Consider the following 21055-nt stretch of genomic DNA (forward strand, 5'->3'; position numbering starts at 1 on the left):
TGTTTCTGAAAACCTCTCTGGTAGCACAATTTTCTGTTGAGGACCTCAAGACTTTATTTTTAAAAAATGCTTTACGGGAAATCAATGTTAGTAAGGAAAATGAGAAAGTCTTTTTTTAAGTAAGTGTAATAATGCTCATTAAAATAAAACAGTCCTCCAAATTAAAACAATATTTATCCATCTTAAGTTAGTATGAGTACTCTGCTATTAATTTCCATTTACTAACCATGCTCAGCAGAAAATTTTCAATCTTTGCTTCCCATGAAGTTTGCTTCAATCTACCACTGCCATTCTTACAAAGAGCCATTTCATGTGTGTCTGGAATGCTTTGCTTGTTTAAAATGTATAATGGTAACACATTTGTTCTTGGTCAGAAAGTCTTAAGATTGCTTAAAAGGTATAGGGAAAGAAGAACTACAACTAGAATTTTGAGAAAAGATAACTGATATTATAGATTACTATACATTGATTACTACTAAACTATGTGATAGTAATCTATATATAGTAATACATCTCACACAATAGTAAAAGAAATTATATAGTTTACTATTATGTAGAGAGGAGTCATTTTCTCATTGTCACACTAATGGTTTCCTCTTCACCTCAATTATTTGGGAGTAGACATATCTGAGCATATATTAGCTGAGCAATGTGGTGGAAACATGGCTCATTTATCAGATACAGCAAGTTAAATTGAAGACCTGTGACAATAGGTGAAGGTTTTTTGTCAGAGATATCAAGGAGCATTGGAAAAATGTGTGGGATTGGGAATACGGTGACGGTCAGCCAAACAAAGTATGAAGAGAGGAAAATCAGGTGACAGGGTCTTGCACATTATATGTATGTAATAAGTATTCACTGAAAATATATATGAATGGTGGATGGATGGAATGATGAATGGATGAAGTGGAAAAATACTGAATATTTACAATTTCACAGTTATGTCAAGTATTGAGTCAGATATTATATTTGATTGCTATATTGCATTTTGTAACAATCTATGTTGTATTTTTCCATCCATGAGTGAGGAAAATAAAAGCATAATGTCCTCTAATCATTCTCTGTGAAAAGCTAAGGACATATTTTGCTCTGCTTTTTTCATACTCTGTTTCATATTAACGAGAGGTTTTAAAACATCATGAAAAGTACCAACCTTGAAAGCTGCATTCTGTTTTGCTCATCTCACCTACAAAAATAAAAAAGACAGGGAAAAAAAAGGAAATTTAAGTGAAAGCCAATTAAGGCAACAGCAGTAAAAAGAGCATTTAAAAAAAAACTTTTACCTTTTTCCCTTGACAAAGGAGATACATTTAACTGTGAAGAGAGAAATACTCTGATAAAACTTTTTCTCCTCTTAAACTGTTTTTAAAATATTTTGTGCTTTTTCTATTTTGTGAGTTTGCTTTTTTTTTAAATTTCTTGGGGGCACAGCAATTATGAATGACAATGAGGAAAGATAAAGGGAGGATGTTTAATAAAAATGATAAAACTAAATTAGATATAAGGAAAAAGCACAGGCAGAACTTAATCAACCCTTGGAAATTCGCCATCATGATAAGATTGTTCGATAAATTCAGACAAGAGTATTTTAAGAGACTATTACAATGTATTCTCAGGTTCTGAATTTTTACTCTTGAATGCTGATTAGAACACAGGCTCTTGTTTCTTCTTTCTCCTCACTCCCCCCCGATAATCTGTTCTCCCTTATGGACCAAGTGATTATTGTGTTGTTTATAATAACTGTTCTACATTCCTTATGGAAATTGTAATTATGATGCTGAATATTCAAACTGCAAGCCACTTTTCTCAGGGAAATTGTAATTATGATAATGCAGTATTTACCCAACCAATGTTTTCTAGTCATTGTTCTCTTTGAGGAATGAGGAGGTGAGAGAAAAACACTGAAATAAAATATCCTGTTGGGATCTCAGATATGTATTCTGGTAATTAATATTTTTTATCACAATTTTATAAGGTTCAGAAATATTGAGGAATTTACCTAATATGACACAGCTAGTAAATCAAGAACACCCCAAAATAAACACAAAATTATACTATTTAGAAAAAGAAACAAAATTCCAGGTCAGTCACTGAAAAATCTAGTTATGTGAGCCCCTAGGTAGATGGGAAGTGGATCTCTACTAACTCTTCTTATCTATCTGCCTTATTTCCACTTTGCCAGATCTCTACAACCAGTGCCCCAAACAAAGATGGGAGGCCTATCCTTTCTTCCTTAGGAATTCAGCAGTGATTGTTTAGGATTTTTTCAACATTAACAAGCAATGATTGAGGACCTACCATGTACAATACTTTATAGATATTTTTTTATATCCCGTAACACTCCAAGACAAGTATTTTTACTTCCATTTTACAAATAAGGAAAACGATTTACACCTGAAGTGATTAATTTTCCCACATTTTCCAAGTTGCTCTCTGTTCTTTTAACTTGCAAAATTGACTAGTCAATCAAAAAGAAATGAAGATTAAACAGAACCTCAGAAATTAAGGGCAAACAAAACAGGAAATTAAAAAAGGAAGAATAATAAATATATAAATTAGTGATTTCTTTAGTAGACTACATTCTAGTCACTGGCTTTCCACCATCTTATGCAGCTTGAATACTTCCAGGATCTAGTCTTGGTCCTTCTCTCAGCTTTACTATGCTTCTGACCCCTGCCCAAGAAGTTCCATTCTCCTCCTATATTTCTTTTTTAAGCCTTAGAATAACCTTCCCTTCGTTCTTTCAGTAGAGCGCATCTATTTCATACAGGCCACATAATATCAATATATATTTCTGTTTCCCCACACGTGGAAAGGCTGAAGAGCTGCCCACCCAGATAGTAACAGAGATCAATGCTGAGCCTCAATTAAAGCGCAATCCTCGGGGAGACCAACCAGCCACTTGATGGAAAGCTGATTATGACATTGGACCTCTTCCACCTCAGGAGTAGTGATTCATTTTGCCTAGAACTAAAACCAATTCTAAACAAGGGTTTGCTTATCTGCCTGTAGGGTCTTGTTCAGCACCATGGTCCAAGGACCTAGAGAGTATCTGATCCATCTGTACATGATACTGCATAATATTACCTTAGACCGAAATACTTTGGATGTCAGCAATAGATATATAATCATGGGATCCACTCATCCCGATACATACTGCGTGAGCCAGAAGCTGCTGACCTGACAGACACATGGAACAGCATTTGGAGGTGTGGCTGAACCACCAGCTTGGAGATGACATGCTGCAACGACGGGTGCCATTTAAAGGATGTGGGAAACACACTAAATCAATGACCATTCTTTGGTACTGCATCCCTACTAGATAGAATCCATAGTCTAGAGACCAAGGGGAGGAAGCAGAAGTGGTCGAAATTGGCATCACTCCCAGTGCCCTAAGTGGGGAATTTGTGCTTTCTGTCCCACAAATTTAGGCTTTGTGAATCTAGACATCCTGGTTTTCAGAGGAAGGATGCTTCCATGAGAGGACACAGTAGGGGTCTCATTGAACTTTAGGATACACCTTACATCCAATCATGTTGGGTTCCTTGTGCCAGGAGACTAGCAGGAAGGAGAGGAGTCATCATACTATCAGGGAAAACTGATGATCAGGAGGAGGGGCTGTCGGACAATGAGGGCAGGGAAGAATTTCTAGTATCCAGGTGATTTATAGGGAATTTCTTGGAATTTCCTTGTTTTTGATAATAAATAGACAAGTGAAGTAGCCGTGGCCTAAGAAGGGAATGGTGAGGAGGGGTTCAGACCCCTTAGTAATGGCCTGTTCCACCCCCAAGGTAAGCCATGTAGATCAGTAGAGGTGCTGGCTAAGGATGAGGGAATTCTAAAACGTGTGGGAGAAGAGAGAAAACAATAGGAGGACCATAGGTATCAGCTGTGGCCTTGAGACTAGCTGCACGGGCAGGGGCTGTAGTTCTAACCTTCCTCTTGGAGGCTCTGCCAGAAAAGGTGACTCACTAGAATCCTGAAGAAGCTGTTCCAAGATGCAATAAACTTATTACATGAAGTATGAAGAGCCAATGCTGCAGGACATTACCCAGATCCTCCTTCAGGACAAGGCCCTCATCCCCCATCTGCCTGAAGTGTTGTCTCCTGGTGGCTCACAGCTGACTCCTTCTCTGGGAATTTTCTTCCTTCCACCAAAGGTAACTGCTTTACCCGAGATAATTCACCTTCCCACAGGCAGCTCATATCTAATGACTGATCTATAGATGGGTACAAAGACCAGGCCCCCCTTTCTCTATTCGGGACACCTATAACAATACTGATCCCAAGCACACTCCTCAACAAACTTCCTGCATCAAAAGCTCCATCTCAGAGTCTGTTTGTCAAGAAAACAGACATAAAGCAAGAATCTAAAATCCAGAAGCCATGGAGATGAGAACTGAATACAGGTATGACTGGCTCTAAAGTCCATATCCTATTCATTATATCTTCCCATCTCCCATAAAGAACAGTTTACTCTAATTTTCAACATAATTTTGTCTAGACAGTAAACACAGTTGATAATGATATGTTTAAGCCTGTAAGTCAGAAAGCGTTCTTCAGTGTTACCCAATAGCTATAATTATACTGCCATTGGAACATTAAACTAATATATTTATACCCCTTGAATTCCAGACTGAGATAAATTAGTAGATACAGACATATATATACATATTTACTAATTTATAATATTATATTAAAATATATACGCCCATATATATGCATATATGTGTGTATATATATTCTATAAAATATAAGTCAAGACTAATTTGGTTAGTTTGACCAAAATTCCTAATTATGCTAGCCTATTTTCAAAGAACAGTATACTTTTAATCATGCCATTTTCTAGGAAAAAAATTCAAAGCAGCTCTGTTTCAGAAAACGTAAAGGATTAGTTACAGAACAAAGGCTTACATTTTCTACCATAAATGTAAGGATTTTATCAGTCATGAAATGTAGTCAGAACAATTTACAGTCCAGTAAAATATCACTTCAGGCAAGCTTTACAATCAGAATGCAGAAGTTACCTAAGTCTATGTAATTTTGAGAGAATGCAGTTAGGACTTTACAACCAGCGAATGGTTCAACTCAGTGGTCATCATCTCTCTGTAGTCTCTTGTCTGGAAATCATTATGTCTCTTGAAACTGTTCCTGAAGAAATTCCACATCACTTATTCTTAATTCTGGGTGACATCATTACACTCTTCTATTTAAACATACTTGGCCTGATTGGTTTACTCATGTTATTCCACAGCAATACTGCATTAAGTGCTTAGTGTGATAAATAAACACAAGACAAAATCAGATAAACTGAGACAAGAAAATTCCAAGAAACGTACCTAACCTGCCACAGTGAGGCAGGAAATATTTGCTCTACCTTGAGGAAGAGTCTCTGGTGCCTGGCATAGTAACCAGCATGTGGGAAACAACTGATAAATATCTTGGCATGAGTAAATGATTACATACATGGAAAGATAAAATGAGCAAGAGAAGTGGATGGGAAAAAGATCACAATTAACTGAGTGGTGAACTAAAGGTAACACAATGCATTTGATGAGGATCATTATAGGTGTTTTATTATTTATAAACTAGTCCTTAATATCATTTTTTTAAATATAATAAGAGCAATATAATAAAAAATATGAGATTCTGTACTCAGTCCCCACCCCCTCTCCTACTTAATGTAGAATGGTTTAGATAACACTACTTAATATAGAATGGTTTAGATAAGAGCATAGAGCTGCAGTATGAGTTCTGAATCAACAGGCAAAGTGATGTGTCTCCCCCATACACTAATACCATGGCAAGCTTTATTATTACACCTGTAGCATAGAGAGGAAGGTAGGAAATGAGCCTGCATTAATTTCCCATTGTCATTTCAATATGGAGTATTGCTTTTGGTTTTGGATAGCAGATTATATGAGCTCCACAAACAAATGGAACACAATATGGGCGAAGGCTAAGTTAGGGAAGAAAATCAAAATAATATAGGAAATGGCTGAAAGAATTGAACATGATCAGAGGAAGCATGAGAGTTGTTTTGGAACATCTGAATAAGCATCATAAAATTTTAGCTAGAGATATTTTAAGTATTGATAACATGAGGAAGAACACTAAAAACTGTCAAGATGGCTTGTGCCTTAAGACAAAAGTTAGCAAATTACAGGCTGCCAAATCTGGCCACCAAGTCTATGCTCTTTATTTACACATTGTTTATGTCTGTTTTACTGCTACAGTAGCAGAGTTAAGTAGTTGTGACAGAGACCCCACAGCCCACCAAGCCACATGTATTTACTACATGACCACTTACAGAAAAAGTCTGCTGACACCTGCCTCAAGAGATAGTCATTCATTCATTTATTCATTCATTTAGAAAATATGTTTCAAGCAAATATAATGTTTCTAAAATGTACCGGACACTGACAATATACAGGTAGGACACAGTCTTAGCCCTGGTGCCAATTTCCCTGTCACCAGACAGAAATTAGGTGACCATTAACAAAGCATATTTTGGAAGGGAGCAAATCATGAAACAAATTATTGGACTCAATGACTTCAAAGGTTTCTTTCAACCGTAAGATTCTTTAAAAAAGGAATCCTCTTGGAGGAAAAGGCCTTGAAAAACTGGTAAATGGAAACAGATGAAGAAATAGGGGGTTGAGGTTATGGAGAAGAGTCAAGATGAGTGATTAGAGAATAAAGACCAGTCAAGTTGGATAAGTTTATGGGGTAGGAGTGAGGAAGTACAGAGGGGAAATCTGAACAGACTAAAAACACTATATTGTGACGGGTATTCTATGTCAGACTTAAAATTTTTTAGCTTATTTCAGACAACAGGAAGCTATGAAGTCTTTTTGAAAAGGGGTAGTATAAACAAAGTGAAATTCTGGGAAGATCAATTTGACAGAGATATGTAGGATGGATTGGAGATGAAAGATAGGAGAGCAGTACAGGCTCAAAATAAGCACGAAACACTAAGAATTGGATGGGAAGAGAGAAGCAGGAGTGAATGTGTGTTTCGCATGAATGAGGCATGTTGGCTCCACAGCAACTCAGGCTCATGAGAAAAAATAGGGAGCGGGGGCTAGGTGTGACTAGGGTTCTGCCCCTGGATGTGTATTATTTCTTTCGCAGAGCCAGAGGCTTCCTCTATACATGGCCCAAAGGAACATGGTAAACTCCATCTGATTTTAGTCAATATCCAAGAAAGCCCAGCATTGGTGGGTAGAAAATGATGTCGTTTAGAACAGGATCGCTGACAGTGATGATGACTATATAGAATGGTGTTTGGACTTTCAGAGAGGAGGCCATCAACTGTTTTGGGGCCCTAGTTAATGAAAAAATGAGAAGTGGATTGTATCAAGTCTGGGAGGAAACTGCAGAGCAAAAACAAACAAAACAAAAACCCAAACCCAAACCCAAACCCAACCGCCACCCCCCCCCCAAAAAAAAAGCCAACTAGAAATTCAATTGTAGAGTTTTGATTAACATGGTAGAAATAGGGAAAAGATGTGAGACTGTGGGTATTTGCGTGCCAAAGGCAGCAAGAATAATTCCAGGCCCCACCAGTTGCTGAGTTTGAGGCTGTTGATATGCTATGTAACTTGGAGCTGGGTGTGGCTCTGCTTGTAGGTAGCAGATCTCAGGGAATACAGGCACTACCCAGGGAATAATTATAACTATGTTTGTGTGGAATTTAAATGTGTCCTTTCCAATTTGGGCTTGAGAGTACATGCGTATATATCAAATGTACAATACCATACTTAACGTCTGAATGGGCATCATTAAGAAGAAAAAAAGGCAATGATCTTTTCAAAGAAGGTCAGCTATTTTAAAGCTCCTCATTAGTCTTAGACTATAGCCATGGCTTTAAAAGGAAATTGTTACCTTCTGCCCAGGGTCCACCCAATTGTCCACCCACTCATTAGATATGTCTTTGTAAAACAATCGCATCAATAAATTATATATTAACTGAGCTTAGCTAACTACCTACAACACATTGTAGACCATTAATAGGTGTTCATTTATATTAAGGACAGAAATAATATCCATAGGGAGAGTTAGCTGAAAGCCAAGTAAACACATTTTATATTTCTTTTGCTGTACATCAGCAATATTCAGAGCAAAGCCTGAATCTCCCAGGGCTCATTCATGCGCAATCTGCAGCTCCTCAATACCGGAAATCCTCATATAGGTATAGTATAATTAAGTTCTACAAGCCACACTGCACATTTCAGTGGAAAGCACTAAAGTGTAGTGGTTAAGAACAGTTGCTCTGCTTTTAGACAGCTTTGACATGACACTTCAACTTGGTGTGTGACCTTTGACAGGTTAGTTGACCCCTATGCTTCACGTTCTTGATCTGTAAAGCGGGGGTGGTAATAAAATAGCATTTACCTCATTGGGCTAATGTAAGAATTAAATGAGAAACCGCAATTAAAGTGCTCGATACCTTGGAATCGCTAAATAAATACTATCATGGTTTTTTTCACACCTTTTTCCAAACAGGATTTGTGGAGATTTACAACATATATGACAATTAGAACAAAAAGGACCCCCCACTCCCCAACAAAATAAAAAGGGATCCTATGGTAAAAGGTAGCAGTTTGGAGGTGGGGTCTTCTACTCTGCCTTAAGACTGATCTTCTTCAAACCCAATCCGCAACCAAGTCCCCTGGTTAAAATCCTAATCTGCACCTCTTCCCCTGTGGAATGATTATTCACTCTAGCGTGCACTCCAGGCTCTTTGTGGGTGGCCTCTTTCCACCTTACACGCAGCACTCACCCTTTCATTTCTAAAGTTGAAGTACTATAGGTCTCCAATCTTTTCTGTGCATAAGATCCCAGATTTCTGGGATTCCACTTCTCTTTATATAGAGCCCCTTCTCTACCTGGAATGCTATCTCTTCCTTTCCTTAATCTCCCAAAAACGACCATGCAGTATGGGAAAGGCTTAGGAAAGGAAGTATGTGGACTTGTTGGAAGAAGGTCTTCAAAAAAGGCCAGCATGTTCAAGGCAGTGGAGACTCATGGGGAGACCTGTGGATTCCAGAGGGTGGGAAATCAAGCTCCTCAGGGGGTACTCACTTGGGAAGGAGGCAGTCCCTACAGAGAATCTCACAGTGCGTGAAGCCATTAAACAGGAATTTGGAGGTGAGTGAAAAAAGGGGGTTTGTTAGCTCCAAGCTCCAACCGCTAAATTAATATTGAATCTTGGTTTATGCTAATGACACTTAGTAATGTAATTCTAGGTAAGAGCATCTGTACAATATTTCAGATATTCCCAGAGGTGTTTAGAGACAGGAAGTAAGTCAACCAGATAATATTGTGTGAAATTAATTAAACAGGGACTTTAATATAAGGAAGCTCTGAACTGGAAAATACATCTGTTTTGTATGTGCATTTTCTTCCACCTCACCTGTGATGTTTAGGTTTGCCTAGAATTCTCGTGGGAAAAGAATTTGGGGTAGAAAATTCTATGATCTTGTGCTAATGCAGAAAATAAGTTTATAAGTCTTGAGAGCAGGATTACACCTATGAAAGCCTTTTCATATGTTTTCATATTCACTAAAACATTATACAATATGATGTGGAAATGTACAAATATTAAATTAGTAGTAAAGAGTACTATACTACTGATTTCTATTGTAAACTGTAGTTAGAAAATTCAAAAGCTATATTTAGATAATTAGTAATTTTTAATAATGTAATAAGCAAACCCCCTGTCAACACAAAAAATAGAGAATTGACAGTATGCTCTTCCTCAACCCCAAACATATGAACTATCTCTTCAGGCAACCGGCATTCTGAAGTTCACATTTATCATTTCCTTTCCTTTCTGTTTTACGGTTTTATTGCATCTCTAAGCATTCATGTAAAAAGGTGTTCATATATGCATATGTGTATGATGTTTTTAACTTAAAAAATAATCATGTTGTATTTAATCATTTGGGCTTGATTTTTTTCAGTTAAATTTTTATGGTAGTTATTGATATATTTGAACCTGTTTCCACATTTTATTTCATTTCAATTTGATCTTCTCTATTATACTTTAAAAAATAATTATCCTCTCCATTTATTTTTTTCCATTATTTTTAAAACAAACACTTCAGCACATATCACATTCACTGACTTCTACTCCCCAAGCATATCTGGTATTATCATTCTGGACTTTTAATTTTGGTGTTATAATGGTATTATCATACCACTTTTAATTTTGTATCAGCTTAGATATGTTTATTCTTTTTCTTTTCTCTTAGCAATTTTTAAAACTACAGTTTTTAACAAAGAATAAAATAACTTTTAAAACATCATATATTTCTTAAAACATCTCCTAATATTTACTTATTTTCTTATTTAAATATTTATGCAAACTGTTCCTGGCATGGGTCCTTAGCAAAGTTTCAGAGGCTCTGTATGATAAAGAATACTATATCCTTGCATTTAAATAACAGTTAGCTGGCTATCAAGTACTAGGTCTTCAGTGCTTTTAATACTTTAAAAGCACTCCACTGTTTTCTTGCATCCAATGTTGCATATGAAAAATCTGATGTTTGTCTGATTCTTGTTTCTTTTATATGATCCATTTTATTCTATTCATTCTTCTTTTATCCAATTAATATATACAAGTGGCTACTATGTGATGCACTATGTTAGGCACTGGAGTACAGAAATGAATAGAGAGGCACATCTACAATAATTCCAGGAGGTTGTCCTCTATTGAAGTACATTTCACATGTTCAAGAACATGCTTATAAGGCCAATTTTAAAGGAAGCATTACCTTCCTTCCAGTCTCTTAAAGACTCAGTGTTCAGAATCTCTAGGCCCATACCATTGCTTCACCTGATTTGATACCCCCAGCTCCAAGTTCCCTCTAGATCATAATTAACTTTACCTGAAGTGAATCAAAATTCACTTGCCTTGCCTAGACTAGATTCAGTTTTGCCACAGCTGTTAAAAAGTTACACAGGAGTAAATTCACATAGAGGTTAATTTTATGTAAGGGGAACCCATAAATGAGGGTTGAGGGGCAGGGATTGCTATATTCCATTTCATGCCTCTACTCTGAATTGAGAAGTGTAGAGAAAGCACAAATACCGTTACTCTTCATAATGCTGTTTTCGTCTTTCTAGACAAACAAAATTAGGTTTTGTGGCTGGGAAGAAGCTATGTGCAGCTTAGGGAAAATTATGAAACAGAGGAAATGAAGTGAACAAAAGATAAATATTCAAAATATAATCCTGCCCTGGAAGTCTCAAATGTACTTAATCCTCTATGAATTGTGTTTCTTTCCAAAAAAAAACCAAGATTTGATCATAAACAAATATATACGCACATGTTTCATTAACATACCTTTCTGGATAACGGCAACAAGGCTTAGCCACAGCTTCAGAAAAGTCAAAAGAAAATGGACCAGGGAGAAAAAAAGGGATGACAGTTTGGATTTATTAGGGAAACCTGCATATCCCTGGCAACTGTGTGGACTTTATTTTTAGTGAAATAATACAATTCAATATATATCTTCTTACAGAACATCACTAATAAAATACTACAGTGCTAGGCCTTCTGGGAACTCCAACATGATATTAACAGGTAATTTGTCTTCCAGAGGAATATCAACAATTATAAAGTGTCTTTTCTTCCCACCTCAATATTGGAAACCTTGCACATAACACATCACTGACATATATCCCTCTGCTTGCCTGAGGATTACTGTTAGCAAAGATTTTATCAGATACATTGTAGCTCTCACTTAAAGGGGAAGGACACACAATGTTCTCATAGAGATCAAGGACTGCCCACATTTCTCCTGCTGAATCTGGATGTGCCATTTGAGAGTGATGAGCACGTGACAGAGGCTAGTTTTCTAGCTAGCACCTTCATTTGTGCTAAAAGACACTAACTACCGAGAAGGGGGACTTGAATGCATGTGTGTGTTTACCCCATTTTCTTCTGCTTCATAGTTCCCTGGAAATCCACATATCTTCTTCCCCATCACAGCAATTGAAAAGGTATATTTTAAATAATATTGAAGGAAGATCAGATGCATATATAACCCAATGAATAATTCTAAAGCTGAAGGAAACTTTTTATTGATCAATGTCATTTCAATTAAGACATAATGTCTTTAATAAAAATGCCTGCAACATCTTCAACTAATAAGACATAAAAACCCTGTGTTTGGGAATAATCATAGCTAGTCACCTCAGCTAAGAGAGCAATACCTTGTGTGGTATATGAGAATTTCTGTCACATATTCTGCAAGATGAGGCTTCTCATTTTAAAAACAAACTATTCTAGATAGTCTCTTTATATGATAGGGGTTTCTTAGACTAGTTCATGAACGTGAAAATAATCTTTCACAAAATAATTATTTTTGATTTCAACAAAGATTAAGGGAAACATGAAGCTTTTATATTTTATATGGGAATAAGAAGGATATCAAGCAAGTTTTGACTCTACAAGAGTTTATAAATTAGAAAAAAATTAAGTCTTGAATATACAGTAAGAATGTTTATGAACACTGTGTTAGGGATAAAGATTTACAATATAACAAGCACTGTGTACCTACCACCCAGTATAAGCAATAGGACACATCCTTGACATTTAAGGCCCTCACATGTCCATCACGGACACCAGCTACCGTCCCTCCTGACCCCAAAGACAACTGTAAACACCAAATTTATGTTTTGTCATTTCCTCATTCTTCTTTACAGTTTACCACACTGGTTAATATCCTCAAACATAGTATCTTACTTTGCATGTTTTTCAAGGTTATGAAACCAGACTTGATTTTTTTCTCTCAGGGTTATGTCCCTAAGAGAGATTCATGTTGTCTTGTGCAGCTGTATTTTATTCACTCTTATTGCTGGAGAGTATTACATTATGTGAATATACAACATTTTTCCTCTATGTCACTGTTGATGGGCATTTGGGATTTCCCCGGCATTTTGCCATTGTAAACATTGCTGCTCTTAACATTCATGCATGAGTATTCAGGTTCAGGAGTCCTGGGACATATAAAGAATAGCTTCCCTTAGATTTATAGCACGAGGAGTAGAGTTGCTGAAAAATAGGGCTGCCTATGTTCACATTTACTATCATATGCCATACTGTTTTCCAAATCTGTTAAGTTGAACCATGGACTTTTAAATATTCCATTTGTTCCACATCTTTTAATTTTTGCCACTCTTGTATCTCGCTCTTGATTTTAATGTATATCTTTTAGTTATTATTGAGGTTGATGATACATGATTTCTCATATGGGACATGGCTATTCAAGGTATTTTTGGTGTGTTTTGTGATTTTTTACTCCAAACTCACACTCCTTGAATAATTTTTTGATGCAGTAAATTTTTGATGGTTGAGCCAAATGTAGATTCATCCAAATATAATTTACATTTCTTTCCTGCCATTCGCTTAGATGCTTTATCAAGCTCAGCAACTTTAAACTAAACATTAGGCTTGAGGGCTTGTTTGGATTCCCCCGGGTAGAATGAATTTAGGCTGCAAAATACACAGGAGAACATGCTTATGGTTACCAAATTTCCTGGGGATTTTTTTTTCTACACTCAACTTCAAGGTTCAAGGATGGCAATTATTCTTGCCATTCTCTGGAGCGTAGATGACCTATTGGAAATTTACATTAAAGCAAAGGCACAGCCCTTTAGGTTCCCAGATTCCTGGGCATGACAACCATGGCACAGAGGCAGCATTTTCACTTACTCAGCACCTCTAGACATCACCCCCAACTTTTGCCCCATCTTCTAGAAGATTCCACAGTCAACCTCACTCAGAGATGCATCATCCAACAGGGAGCCTATTCATCTTTCTAGAGAACAAGCATCTCAGCTCCCCACCTCCAAAAAACACTGTGATCAATACATCCAGAAATTTGTAATTAGAAAAATCTAGAAACTATTTTAAATTCAACAGAAGTCTAAGATTTTATTGTGCAGTTGAATAAAATTTTTATTTTGAATTACCTATGGAGGGCACTAGACATTTCTGAGTCGAGATGAAATAAAGTCTTAATTTATCCCTGGCACCATGCTCCACATTCCATATTCCCCTTTCTCCCTATGTCAGGATTTGGAACGCTGCTGTTGTAAAAGGCCCTGAGTTAATTTGATAAATCAATCAAAAATGCTTTTGGGGGTCTGGACAAATTTGTGTCTCTTGTAACTGAGCAATCTATTTTCTATTTTTATTAGAATCAAGCTCAGTTTTTATAGCTTGATGAGCCATTTGACTAATATTAGCTACCAAGTTTTTCGAGTGTCTATCTGCCAGACAATATGTTAGTGTTTTGCACACATTTATTTAATCCTTACAGCTCTCCATGATGACCCAATACTGCTAAGTTAGTAAATGCCTGAGCTGTATTCTACCTCAGGTCACTGCTTCCACAGTCTCTGCCTTACACTCTACAACCTGCCACACATCGTGAGGAATAGCCTCCTTATTGTTCAAACCCAGCAGGTGACTACAAAATTAAACTATTTCTTTCAGCACAAACAGGTTTCAAATTGTTTGGCAGATAACAATGGAAGAACCTTTTTACTGTGAAATCTTAATTCACATCTGTGCATAATAGGTGTTTACCCTGAAGGCTTATATATTTAATAATTATCTAGTTAAATCACTTTATGTACTAATCTACCAAGTATGTAATAAAAAAATGGCACAGCAGATTTTTCCAGCTTTGGTGTTTATGAACAGCTTCCATTGGTCTCCTGCTATTAAAATGTTGACATATGCACACCAGAATAGAAAAAGGTTTCCTTTGAATGTTACATAAATAAAAAAAAAAAAAAAAGAAAACCCTTCACAAAGGCGTTTATGATCATAGCCTGGTAGACCTTGATATAATCATGCATCTGCCATCTCCTAAATCTTCCTGTGCTCCAGTTTCCTGTAAAATGGGGATAATACATGTTTGACTTCTCTCAGGTAGAAATGATTTAATGAAGACATGAATGCAAAGCAATTTAGTTCTTCAGAGCGAAGAATTTTATAAACAAAAGGCATTATCATTGATGCTCTTGTTATTATTCACTTGCACTATAAAAACCTCAGAAATGCAGCCAAAGTATAAAAAAAAAAAATCCAAGCTAAGCACATCATTTAAAAAGCTTTTTTTCTTTGCTCTTCTATCTTGGCAGCATTAGTTTAAAAGATGCCTGAATTACTTGACAAGTCAGAAAGAATTATTGTTACAGATGGAAAAGTAATCTACATGCAGGTACTGATCTAACAATATACGACTCTCAGACATGTAAAACCACTAAAACACAAATACAGGTAATTGTCAGAATAATTCTAATTCATCTTTAGTTTGCTTGCTTATTGACCCATTAACTTAAGTCTAGATTTATTTTAAAATCAACTTTATATTGGTATAATGTATGTATAATACAATTCATACAGTTTAATTGTAAAATCAATGAACTGTGACAAATTTATAGATTCAAATAATAACTACCACACTGATCAAGATATAGGATGTCTTCATCTCATCAGAAATTTCCCTCATGCCTCTTTGCATAGACCCAGTTTTTACTCATTAGAAATCAGGTCTGTGTTTAAATAGATGATACTATCTTGGATTCAAAAATCCCATTCCTGGGTTCCTGCCTGGGGGATGAGGATTGGAGCAGTTGGGAATCATCTGTTATCCTTTTATTTCTGAGTTGTCATTTCCTCAGAAAGGCCTTCTCCATCTAAGGGCCTTATTTTTCTCTCTTGTTGCACCTTGTTCTTTTCCTTTGTCCTTTTCACTGCAACTCGTAATTCTCTATTTATTTATGTGTGTGTGACTGTGTGTGTGTGTGAGAGTGTGTGTTTATTTAATGTCTATACCACTCACTAGACTTGAGACCTTCCAAAATTAGGAATCATTTTTTTTTTTTCCTATTGCTGATATGTTCTTAATTGATGCCTGCCACTTTCCTGGTACAGGGAGGTGCTCAATAAGTATTTCTGAATACACTAATAAACAGTTAATTAATGTATACAATATTTATTAAGTACCTACTGTAGGCAGGTGGACTGCATTATACTGGAGATCTAAGGGTGAAAAAGAATTTTAATAAGCAGGCCCTACTTACATTGAATCCACAATTATGTGTCTATAAAACAACACCTCAGCTTTTCCCATGTTTAGTCCTTATTATCACTATGTTCCCACTGTATGCATGGTACTAGGTGAGGTACTTGATGCATATTAATTTGAGAATATTTCAAAAGTAGCCACAGATAAGCCTAATCTAATACATTTTTAATTATTCAAAGCTTTGTTGCAAAAATGTAAATTTGGGAATCAAATACAAAATTCTATAGTGAGTTATTTTCTATTAACTCAGAGCAGAATATCAACACAATAGAATGATTGCAAATGTTTTCAACGATAAAATGTGGATTTGACTATTAGAATTTGAATGAGTAGTTTAACAAGTTATGATTTTTTTTCAACTCTACCTAGAGGGTATACTCACCCCAAGGGTGAAACTGAATCATGTTGAGGGAGAATCTATCATTAGGGCCCATCTTAATTCTTAAGACAACTTTGTGAGAAAGATATCTGAGTGGTGAGTCTCAGAAAAAGTCTCTTAGAATAAAACCTTGTCTGAAATAAAGCAGCCAGCAAGTAGCCGAGTTAACACTTGAACTCAAGACAATCTACTCCAATGTTTACCTTCTTCTAATGAGTATTTCTAATATCCGTGCTGCACCTACTACGTAGGAGGCGCTCTTCTAGGCCCTGGGGACACCACAATGAACAAAGCACAAACATTGCCCTCAGGGAGCTCACATCCTAGAGCATAGGATAAGAAAACTGATATTTACTGATATTTGGTGGAGCAAACTTTCTCTCTGTTAGCTCATGAAGTCCTTATGGTACCCTGGGAATTCAGCAGGGCAAATCACATTATCCTCTTTTCATAGACAAGGAAACTGAAGCTGAAAAGCCAGGACTGGAGCCTACATCTTCTGGCTCAAACCTGATGCTTTGCTGATTGCCAAATCAATGAAAAGTCCAAATTTTATCCTTAACATGGAAGACATGGTGATCATACTAACAGCAATAGAATGAAATACAAGGCAAGACCAACCATTTATCCTTAAGACGGGAAGGGGTGGTGGTTAGTAACAAAAGGCAGATAAATAGCTATAGAGTGGAATGCCAAGATTGATTGTCAGATGCTAATATGGAGCCTTACCACGTGGAACACAGCCTGATTTCCGTCTTCCAGCAACTTCCATCCCTCTGCTCGATGGCTTTATTTGGAGATTGCTGGGCCCGTGTAGCAGGCAGGCCAGAGGCGACAGAAAATTAGCACTGATTCCCTCCTCCCAAGCAACTGTCGGATAATGACTAATGAGAGTTGGTATATACATATTCTTTGCCCCTTAGGCGGATAACTCTGAAAGAAGTCTTCCCATGCTGGCTGCCAGAGTTCAGCTCACCAGAATTCAGCTCCAGTTACCAGGAAGGCTAAGTTGGTTGAGGTCACATCCTTTACTGCCTCCTTTCTATTCCTTGTCTCACTCCTCACCAGTGATTCTTAGGGTTAACTCCCGAATATATTACCTTTGCACCAGAGTCTCTCTCTCGGGGAACCAAGACTAAGATATCAATTGATTCACCAAAGTGACGGCACCCAGACAGTAGCCTTAGAATCAATGGAGTATCAAAGCCATATTGACAAATCCAAAAATCTCTTGGAGTGTTTCATTCTGCATAGAGTTGATGAATTTTCCCTTTGAGGAATTCACTGCAATATTCTCTAATTCTGAATGCTGTCAGGGATATGAAATGTAGTTTCTGCTTACAAATCAAATAGCGATTGATTCCTCCATCACCAAACAGATCACAGGGAAGATTCCTGCCCTTTCTTTTTTCCCCACTGACGCTACCGCCCTTGCTTTCTCTCTCTCCTCCACCTCTTCCTTCCCACCTTCCTGCCTCCATCCATGACTTCCTCTCTCATCTTATTCCCTCCTTCCTTTCATCATACAGCATGTATAATCTTACCTAAATCATAGCCTTTTTGAAAAGAGACATTTCTTTAGTTAAGAAGGCCGGCAGATACAAGGTAACTGATTAATATCACCTTTCCTCCCTTGATATCTTTTGTTTTCTAAACCTCAGAAGATTTATGGAGGTAGGTAGAGGTACTAAGTAAGAAAAAAAAATTATTTCTAGGTCCTGAGCTGTACCTAAAGCTCTTTTTTATTACCCAATGCAATACACATAGATTCTTATTAAGAAAGAAAAGCCTCTGTGAAGGAAATAATCCATTTCATTTTCCAAATGAGCACGGCATAGCTAAAAGAAAGAACAGAATTAACAATAGAATTCTCAGCCCAAACCCCTTGTCATTTCCTTTAGTAAAATGAACACATGTTGAGAATGTATTAATTTCATTACAAGGTAGAAGAACTAAACTCATCCCATCTTTTTGTATTTAACTCCCATTTGGCATGAGGCTATTGCTCTCTCCTTCATTAAATTATCAGAGCTCAAACAACCACCTATCTTGGCACTTGGGAACAGACAGACTTTCTTATTTTATTAAAACACATAGAATCATTGACGCAGGAAACAATATTAACATGTACTTCATAAAGGTTCTGCTGGCAAGTCAGTCCCAGCCTGTCATCACAACGGATAACTGTCCACACTTGAAGCAAACAGATGAGAGCCCTTTCATTCTACTCCCTAAAGTAAGCTCTATCGTCACAAACTAAACTAGGTCAATTATGTGCTCATAAGAAATAAAGGCGATAACAAAAGTAAAATATGTAAATAATTTATTAATGGCAAACTTTATTCAAGAAGTTCAATGTGAGGTGTATTGGAAAATTCACTTTCTTAATTGTGATATTACTCCAAATTGGCATTATTTCTCTTTTCAATGTCAATATATTAGATGTTTACAAGAAAGAATAGGTACTCATTGCCAAGAACGTGGATATTGTTGTGTGAAGTATATTTCAAAAGCATTTCAACTGTGATATTGAAGTAAAAGCCAAAGATATTGAAGTAAAGCCATCTCTACAATAACAGAAGTGAAACAATATTTGGGTTCTTGCTGCTCGGAGTGGGAAGCCTGGTCCCCTTCATGTACATCAGTATGGCAGGATTCATACCAAGACAATGGACAAAACTGGCACATGGCTCTGGCTCAGTGGTAGGTGACTCAGAGTATTATTTATATATATACAAAAAAACACAAAATGACATGTTATGGCACACTCCACTTCTGATACTAATTTCTCTATTGTTACTGTAGCCAGTAAACTAGGCTACAGTAAAAAAAACCAAAAAAAAAAACACTTGAAGTTATAATAAACTCAATGAGATAAAAAATTTTTTCTGCAAAAAAGTAACCACATAGATACAGGGTAAAGTTGAATGCAAAAATTGTATGACTCCTTGAGATAAAACATTAGCATTCAGATAAGTTTTACGATTGCAGGTTGTCCATTTTGGATTTGGTCCAGACCTCTGTAGGGCAAGTTCACTGCTCCTGCACTAAGGATGCTTTTTTGGAAAATCCTGAAAAGCACTTATTAAGCTTGGTTATTAGTGGTTGTAGGAATTCCAGCAAACCTTTCCTCTTTGCACATAAAAATTAATATTAGACCTTAAATTTGGCCCTTTGGTCTTTGATATGTAGATTCATTTGGTAAAGAAAGAAATGTGCCCTGCATCAATTTCCTATCAGTTTGTCTCAGTCAAAAAATGCATTAAAAATTAGAATGTTCATTGGGCAGCAGGAGACTGAGGAAAGGGTCAGTTGACCACCATAATTCACACTGAGCTCTTGGTAACATGACAGAAAACTGAGGATCCCATCCGACTAGGTATATGGCACTTCACTTCTGAGACTCCATTTCCTCTCTGAAAAATGTGGTAGACTATTTATTCAACAGACACTTACATAGAAATTACTGCATGCCAAGTGCCGCTCCAAGCACTTTGCATGTATTGACTCATTTAATCTTATCACACAGGTCTTGAGTTCTAAGTGCCATGAATAATGTGCAAAGTAAATCCAAGTAAGGAAAGAGAGATAGATGAGAGTGGACTATTCTAAAGAGTCTGGTCATGATATGTTATTATTTTATTTAATATTTTATATGATATATTCGGAGTTGACTACATAAGAAGTGACATTTGAATAGTTCTGACTAAATCAAAGGGCCATCCATGTAACTGTCTGCAAGAGCAATGTTTCAAGCAGACAGACCACCAAGTGCAGAGGCTCAGAGATGAAAATATGCTTGCGTAGAGGCGTAGAGAACTAGCAAGCTGGTCAGCTTCCCAGAGAGGAGCTAGCAGAGAGACCAGCTAGCAGAGACTACAGGAGTAGGAGGGGAGATGAGAGAGGAAAAGAGTTTGGGTTTACTTTATAGTTGGTGGAAGCAAAATGATTTGCCATCCTTCCAAGCTGATTCTGCAAGTACTTTTCTAATCTAGCCTACTCCTGGATGCTAACATATATGCATTTGAAATAGTGTACAGGCAGCTCAATCCTGGGCAAAATAAATCATGATGGAAGAGTGGGAGACACAGAAGTAGGGAAGAAAGACAGGAAAGAGAGGCAATCTGATTACTTCACTAGCTTGCTTAAAATTCAACAGCCTTGTGGTCTATAATGGGAGGCAGTGCTGAGTGACTGTTGGGTAAGACCACCATTTGTCTTTGGAAACAGACAGCCTGGGTTCAGATCTGGTCAGTAACGCACAGGGAGACCTTGAACACATCGTTTATCCCCTTTAATTTTTAGTTTCTTCATATGAATATACACCCTCCATTTTTAAACAATGCCCTGAGCATATTATCTTTGTTTACACATTTTTTCTTGGGAATGTGTCCCTCCAGCAACCTCATCAGTACATCCTTCTTCACAAGCCCAGACTTAATTTTCTAAGAAGAATTCTACCTTTTGGCATCTAGTGAGTCTTTATAATGTACATAATTCATACTAACTACTATGGAAGAGGCAGCAAAGGAAGAATAGGAGGCATCTCCTTCAAGATCTT

General features: G+C 36.8%; 1 protein-coding gene across 5 annotated transcripts in view; it reads right to left on the reverse strand.

Moving 5' to 3' along the window:
* LINGO2 (leucine rich repeat and Ig domain containing 2) overlaps positions 1 to 21055 on the reverse strand; it is a 1218611-nt gene that overhangs the window by 420114 nt on the left and 777442 nt on the right. For 4 of the 5 annotated variants that reach the window (XM_082467575.1, XM_082467576.1, XM_082467578.1 and 1 more), the window contains one exon: positions 1154 to 1186. The exons of the other annotated variant lie outside the window; for it this stretch is intronic. The gene's annotated coding sequence lies outside the window, so the exon portion shown is untranslated. The remainder of the gene's footprint in view (positions 1 to 1153; positions 1187 to 21055) is intronic. 5 annotated transcript variants of the gene reach the window in all.

This window comes from Balaenoptera physalus (assembly GCF_965194825.1).
Source record: "Balaenoptera physalus genome assembly, chromosome: 7".
In the NCBI taxonomy this organism is placed as follows: Eukaryota; Metazoa; Chordata; class Mammalia; order Artiodactyla; family Balaenopteridae; genus Balaenoptera; species Balaenoptera physalus.